This window comes from Chelonoidis abingdonii, chromosome 9, assembly GCF_003597395.2.
Source record: "Chelonoidis abingdonii isolate Lonesome George chromosome 9, CheloAbing_2.0, whole genome shotgun sequence".
In the NCBI taxonomy this organism is placed as follows: Eukaryota; Metazoa; Chordata; order Testudines; family Testudinidae; genus Chelonoidis; species Chelonoidis abingdonii.
The window spans coordinates 70,275,187-70,282,771 of NC_133777.1; the positions used below are offsets into that span (position 1 = coordinate 70,275,187).

At 45.5% G+C, this 7,585-nt stretch overlaps 1 protein-coding gene across 1 annotated transcript in view; it reads right to left on the reverse strand.

Annotated features, from left to right (window-relative positions):
- The window catches only part of ZFAND6 (zinc finger AN1-type containing 6), a 52,550-nt gene extending 45,789 nt beyond the window's left edge, over positions 1 to 6,761 (reverse strand). The window contains exon 1 of the mRNA XM_032771888.2: positions 6,656 to 6,761. The gene's annotated coding sequence lies outside the window, so the exon portion shown is untranslated. The remainder of the gene's footprint in view (positions 1 to 6,655) is intronic.
- Positions 6,762 to 7,585: the final 824 nt, after the last annotated feature.

Consider the following 7,585-nt stretch of genomic DNA (forward strand, 5'->3'; position numbering starts at 1 on the left):
CAGGTTAATAAATGGTAAAGCAACATAGGGAACTACAGCTTTCATGTGCTGTACCTGCACTGTGGAAAAAGGTCTTCAGCTTCCAGGACTGTCAATGCCAGTACTATTAATATGCCAGTACTATTATGGGTTTCATTCTTCAGTGTGTTTTTTTAAGAAATCCAGCTCTAACTTTTAGCCTGCTTTCCACCGTTATCTGCCTTTTAATTTTAAGTTATGGTACTAGTTATTTATCTTGCAAATTCTCTCTCACTCTGGGCATATTTCAAAATTTATGAATATTTACACAAAACAGTAATTATGCTTTTGAAATTGCTGTAGACAAAAACTCTACTATTCTTAATAATTTTGAAAATAGTATACCTATTGATCATCAGATTAGCTCTGAATACTTTAAATTATTCTATAAAAATAGCCACTCTCTCAACAGATGACTTACATGTACACTAGTGCCATGACTACATGAACATACATATCATTGTTTCAAAAGTATATTCCAAAAACTGTTCTGTTCACTTTCTTATACCATGGTGAGGGCATGGTATCTGGACATCATCCTCAAAAGAGAGAGTGATTTACATCACTGATGTATTCTGTGTATACCAGCTCCTCCCTGAGTTAGTTGCATAAGATTGCATTTTGCAGATATGCTAGTAGGTTATGAGTAGCTGTGTGGAAAGATCAAAGAATGGAGATTTGCATTTTCAGCTGAAAGTTTTGAAGTTAGCGTTCATCCTTTGATCCTGCGGGTGTGAATTCCACCACCAAGAACAAACTTTCCCCTTAGTGATATACAATTCCATTATTCAAAAGGAGCAAAACTGTCAATGGCAGTCAAGCGCCTGGATAGTTAAGCAGTGTTTCACATATTCCTGGGTAAAACCAGAGGATTAGGACCAAGACCTTGAATCTGACTATTTGTTCAACAGGAAGCCAGCAGAATGAGCGGTATACAGATGTGCTCTTGGTAACCTCACAGTCTTTCTAGCAAAAAGTGACAAAGTCTTGTGGCATCTTATAGACTAGCAGACGTATTGGAGCACAAGCTTTCGTGGGTGAATACCCACTTCATCAGATGCACGAGGACTCTGTCGCTTTTTACAGATCCAGACTAACATGGCTACCCCTCTGAGTCTTTCTAGTGCTTTTCTGGATGCTTTCAATCCAAGACATACTGCACTGCTACAATCAAGTCTGGAAATAATAAAAGTGCAAGGCCTTAGATGCCTGGCTAGCCATAGAAGGTCAAATGTGTTTTTGTGACTGATGCTATAGGAAAGCATAACAAAAATATCCTGAAGGATCCTATATATTAGATACCTTAAAGTCTCCAATAGTCCAAAATTGTCAGTGTGGCAGAAAGCACCTCACAGTGCTTCCTTCTGCCTAGAAGCAGAACAGGACAGAGTAGCTTCAGCCAGTTTTTCACCCAGATGCTGGGTGACAGAGATTTCATGAAGATAAACAGTTGAAGTTGCAATTGTCAGAAAGATGTAGCCAATACTCAAGAAGTCTCAATCACTCCCAAGGGTTATGATATTCAGTAAGACCAGGAAAGAGTAGTGACTATTATAGAACTATACAGGTGAAAGCTCTGGTGGTAGACATCATACCTTTTGGCTACAGCCCCTGTGGAAGCATCCAGACCATTCCCTTGACATCAGTCATCTCGTTCAGATGGGACAGGAGCATCCTACAGTATGGTTGAGCATGCTGAATTCAATAGCCTAAGAATATGTGTATATCAATGTTTGCCCTTTTCGCTAAACTGAAATAAGCATGTCCAGTAAGCCTATATAGAACAAGCCAAAATTTGTTCAACACCTGATTCCAAAAGGCTACTCAAGATCCAGGTGCATATAACTTTATCCCAATTAGCTGCCAAGTGTACTTACAGTTCTTTAAAGAGAAGTGATTAATATAGTTGCTACAAGAAAGCACACATTTTCACAGGAACAGGAGGTACCCTAATCAGTAACCATAGTAACTTCTCACTAGCTTGTGTTAATATTTCTGTCACCTACTGATAACTTTAAAAAGAGAGAGTGGTAAGTTATTTGTATGGGGTTTTGTGCAGACTGTTTGAGTTTAAGGTAGTCAGATGCTGAATTTAACACTACCGTAAGTTCTTATCTTTTCAAACATACACAACTTGAGTTATAAGAGCAAAACAATATGACAAACTCGAAGCCAATTTCCATATGTATAATATACCAAACTAATTGCTTATGAAGACAAAAAAAATAAATACTACTACAAAGGGACCCGAAGAGATAAATACATGCAGGGAATCGTTTCGGTTTTCTCTTTAAAAAAATAAATAAAAGAAAAGAAAATGAAAAAAGAAAAAAAAAAGTTGAAGAAAAAAATCACAACTATTCAATAGTGAAGGAGACAACTGAAAAGAAGTCACACCAAAAGTAATAGAGGGGTGGTAGTAAATATCAAATCAGATATAAGCTTGCAGTGATATTATCATAAGCCTAACTCCCAAATCTGGACCTTAGCGTCCAGAAATCTGGGTGCCTAGCATGAACCCTTCTAAGCTTAATTACCAGCTTAGCTTTGATCTCGCTGCCACCATCCCAAAAAAATTTCAGGGTTTTGTGCCCCCTCTGGTCTTCCCCACAACCTTCCCTGGATGACCCCAAGACTCAGAAGCCCTGAGTCTTACGCCAAACGGGAAATAACCCCACTTCCCCTTCGCCCTCTCTCTTCCACCCAGACTTTTCCTCTCTGGGCTAACCTGAGAGTACTTATGCATCTCTTTACATCACATACAAGAACCACTATCTCCTCTATTCCACAAGAGACACACCTTAAAACAAGGAAACAGAAATGTTCTCTCTCTTCCCCCTCCCACCAATTCCCTGGTGCTGCCAGGAGTCTTACCCTCCGAGTTCTACACAAAGAGAATTTCCCCTCCCCTTTGCTTCCTTAGCCTACCCAGAGAGAAAAACTCAACAAGTCTTAAAAAGAAAGCCTTAATAAAAAAAAGAAAGAAAAAAGATTATCAAAATATTTCTCTGTATCAAGATGACCATACAGGGCTATTGCTTATAAGAAAAATATGAATAAACAGTCTGATTCAAAAAGATATCCAATTTGAAACATTCCAGCAAGCTACACATATGTAAATACAACCAAAACAACATAAAAGCCTATATTGTTTTTCTACCTGTACTTACAATTTGGAAACAGAAGATTAGAAGATAGAAAGAACCTTCTCATAGCTGAGAGACAGACAAAAGACTCAGACCTCAAAAATTCCCTCCCTGACTTTGAAAAATCCGGTTTCCTGATTGATCCTCTGGTCAGGTGTTTGGTTCCCTTTGTTAACCCTTTACAGGTAAAAGAAACATTAACCCTTAGCTATCTATTTATGACAGATATATAGCAAAAAACCCAAAAACACTATACACACACCACACAATGACACTTTGGGAAGAACAAAAAGGCAGATCCGGGGTTCTCAAACTGTGGGTCGGGCCCTGAAAGTGGGTCGCCACCCCATATTAATGGGGTCACCAGGGCTGGCTTAAGACTTACTAGGGTCCAGGGCTGAAGCTGAATCCTGAGGCGGAAGCCCTTGGATTTCAGTTTTGGCCCGCTGTCAGGGGCAATGGGCTCAGGCTTTGGCCCCACAACCCCTCCACTCAGGGTGGCAGGCCTCGGGCGGGCTCAGGCTTCATTCCCCACCCCACAGTAATTTTTGTTGTCAGAAGGGAGTCACAATACAATTAAGTTTGAGAGTCCCTGGACTAGATAGAAGGGCACCATCCCCTTCTATATGACACATTGGAGACCATTTCTAGTGTAAAGTACATTTCTATGTACCTCAGTACCAGAAAGACATCAATAGATTAGAGAGAATTTAAAGAGCTGTGATAAAAGTTATCAAGGAGCCTGAAGGAAATGGTTAAGAAATTAAGGAAAGTTTAGGACTAGATACATATAACTCTGTTGATCATCTAAGGGAATGAGAGTATGATTAACCATCTAGAATTCAAAGAGTGTAAACACACCAAGAGAGGAATTATTTAAGGTGGAACCAGAAGGCTATAACAAGGAATAATTGGATGAAATGAAGAGGACTGAATTTCAGTTTTAAAGGTCATGGCTATAAAGTTCAAGATATATACTACCCTCAATACACTAATGTTAATAGAATTTTGACACAATAATTGAGAGTAGATTATATACCCTCAGCAGAATGAAAAAAAACCCACCAGCTAAATTCTCTACCCACTCCCCCCAGACCTTTTGGGCACAGATGTCAGTCACAGAACAAGCGCAGACAAAGAGTGAAGGAAAGGACCTCAGTGCAACTATGCAAGACACATCTAGTAGTGCATGTTCATAAACCCTGGGAAAAAGAGGTGCAGCCGCTTCTGCGACCACCACTCCTGGTGAGTATCTGTCACTACATAAATACATTCGCTGCATGCTTCTGTAAAAACAGTTCAGTGAGATAATTAATGCTGACCTGTAGGAAGTCATTCTTTCAGAGTTAACAACCCACTGAGACAAAAGGAGATGTTCACACCACTCATGCCTAGCATTTCAGGCTTTTCAGAGACTGGAGAGCGAGCACTGCACCAAGGTTACATTGGGAAGGTTATTTTCACAAGTGTAAGAACTAGAAAAAATGTAATATTTTAAAATGAAATCCTAAGTCAATCATACACATTGGTTCGACTAGGAGCTTAGTACCACAATTTAGATTGTTCAGTAAGCAAAAATTCATCCACATGCTCCCAAAACAGCCAGGTGTTCTGGACTGAAGCCATCCTAGTAGTAAATATTTATATTATGGTACTGCCCGAAGACCCTAACCCCTAATGGAGTGCTGGCTGCTGTATAAAAACACACAAGCATACAAACTCAATCCTTACCCTTACAACAGAAGCAGCAGTCTCTGTGTTTACATAACAGAAGAGCTGGTTGAAAACACAATTTAGGACAATCCTCTCAAAAATGCATCTTGGATCGGTTAAACAAACTATTCTGACCACCTCTATACAGCACCTTTTGTTTGGAAAGATCCCATAACACTCTACAAAACAGAAGAATCACATCACCTCTGAAAAAACAATGAGAAGTACTTGTGGCACCTTAGAGACTAACAAATTTATTTGGGCATAAGCTTTCATGGGCTAGAACCCAGTCCATCAGATGCATGGAGTGGAAAATACAGTAAGACGACAACACACACACACAAAAGATACCAATTCTAATGAGACAATTCAATTATGTCTAAATAAATTTGTTAGTCTCTAAGGTGCCACAAGGACTCCTCCTTGTTTTTGCTGATACAGACTAACACGGCTACCACTTTGAAACCTATCACCTCTGAAATTCAGCCTCCCTACAGCAGAAGCCAAGATACCTGCAAACAAGTTGAGTAACAACAAGGGAAAGGGAATTGTCACTGAAGGACGCTAGTAGAAATTCTAACTCGGCTACCCCTCTGATACCCTTATAAAGTTGCCCTTGAGCTTTCACGCTATTAGTGGGGGGGGGGGGGGGAGAAACAACCCAAAAAAGGGAGAAATCACAATTAAATACAACACACTGTGTGGAACTCAGGTTTGACTCCTTCAACCCTCTGTACCTGATGGGCTGAGTCCAACTCCCATGGATCCCCCTCTCCCCGTGCCCCACAAATTACAGGAAGTCCTAAAGGCTGCGCAACATAGCCAGATGCTCCTTCCTGGATGCTCACCTGACTAATCCACACAAACATCCAGGACTGGGATAGGGGCAACAGAACAGCAGCTTCCTTGAGTGAGACTCACTTCCCATGTTTGTGTGTGGGAGGGGTGCGCCCCGCCTGCCCCGTATTCCCCTATGAGGGCCCCTCCTTAGCCACCCCCTCGTCTCCCTTTACTCTTCCTGGGGTCCCCCTGCTGGCCCCCCCCCCACTCCGGGCCCCCCCATCTGCAGCTCAGGGCCGCCTCCTTCACTCGGGCCCCCCTCACCGCGCGTCACCCCACTCCAGGCCCCATCTGCGGTCAGCCCCCCTCACTCAGCCCCCCCATCTACGGTCAGGGCCTCCCCACTCCGCGGTCCCCCCCATCTGCAGTTCAGGGCCCCCCTCCTCACTCCGGGCCCCCCCTCACCTGCGGTCAGCCCCCCCACTCCAGGCCCCATCTGCGGTCAGCCCCCCTCACTCCAGGCCCCCCATCTACGCGTCAGGCCCCCCTCCACTCCGAGCCCCCCCCTCACCTGCGCGTCAGCCCCCCCAACTCCAGGCCCCATTCTGGGTCCAGCCCCCCTTCACTCCGGAGCCCCCCCATCTTGCGGTCAGCGGCCCCCCTCCACTCGCGGCCCCCCCTCACCTGCCGGTCAGCCCCCCGGCACTCCAGCGCCCCCACTGCGTCAGGCCCCCCTCACTCCGAGCCCCCCCCATCGCGGTCAGGCCCCCCTCCACCTCGAGCCCCCTCACCTTCGGTCAGCCCCCCCCACTCCCAGGCCCCCATCTGCGGTCAGCCCCCTCACTCCGAGCCCCCCATCTGCGGTCGGGCCCCCTCCACTCCGGCCCCCCCTCACCTGCCGGTCAGCCCCCCCCACTCCAGGCCCCCAGCTACGGTCAGGACGCCCCCGGCCGGGGCCGCTGGTCCCCTTACACTCCAGGCCACGGTGCGGAAAATACCTGGCTCCAGGGCCCGCTGAAGCCCCCACTCCGCCCGGCCGCCGCCGCTGGCCCCGCTCGCTCGCTCGTTCTTTACTAAACTTTTTTTTTTCCTGTTTCTTTGCCCTGAGAGTGACGCGGGCGGGCGCTGATTGGCGGAACCGGGAGGGTGGCACCGGCTCCTGCAACTAATTATTACAGGGGACGGCGGCGACGTGAACCACAGAGTTGGACAGAGGGGGATTTAAAGGGACAGCGCCACAGCGCGCAGCAGCCGCCTGACCCAGCACTGGGATGGGGGGCAGAGCAGAGGGGGGTAGGGCAGTAGGTGAGGTAAGGGGAGAGCGTGACAGAAGCTTAGGGGAGGCGAGCGGCAATGTGGGTAAGAAGAGGATGGGATAGGAGATTGGGAAGGAGAGCGGGGATGTGGAAAGGGTGGCGGGGGGGTAGGACTGATGGGTAGGAAGGAAGGAGAAAGGGGAGATAGAGGAGGAGGGATAAGGAGGAAGAAGAAGGAAAGGAACAAAGTGTCAAATAGGAAGCAGTTTTGTGGCAACTGTAACATGAATCATAATAACACAAGACAAAAATGTATTGATAGGTCAGGGAAATGTTCCCGTCCCCCCGCATCCCCATGTATTTAATGTTCAGTAACTCCTCAGCCAGGGCACCCGTGCTTCCTCCTCTATATATTTCTCTGCAGAGCTCTACCTCCATCAGTGACAATCTAAATGGGGAGAGTTAAAAACAAGCCATTCTATTTAAAGATGTGTCAGGGAACTTTCCTATTGCAGAACACACCCTTTAAAAGCTACCTTGGTCCAGAGTAAGGGATGGAACCACCTTCCACATAAATTAGAGGTGGCAGGTCTGTTTCTGTGGTTTGTGTCATTGTTTGTTACAAGTTTCCTGACGTATTATTTACCTCAGACCAGAGCTTCAAGACTTTTG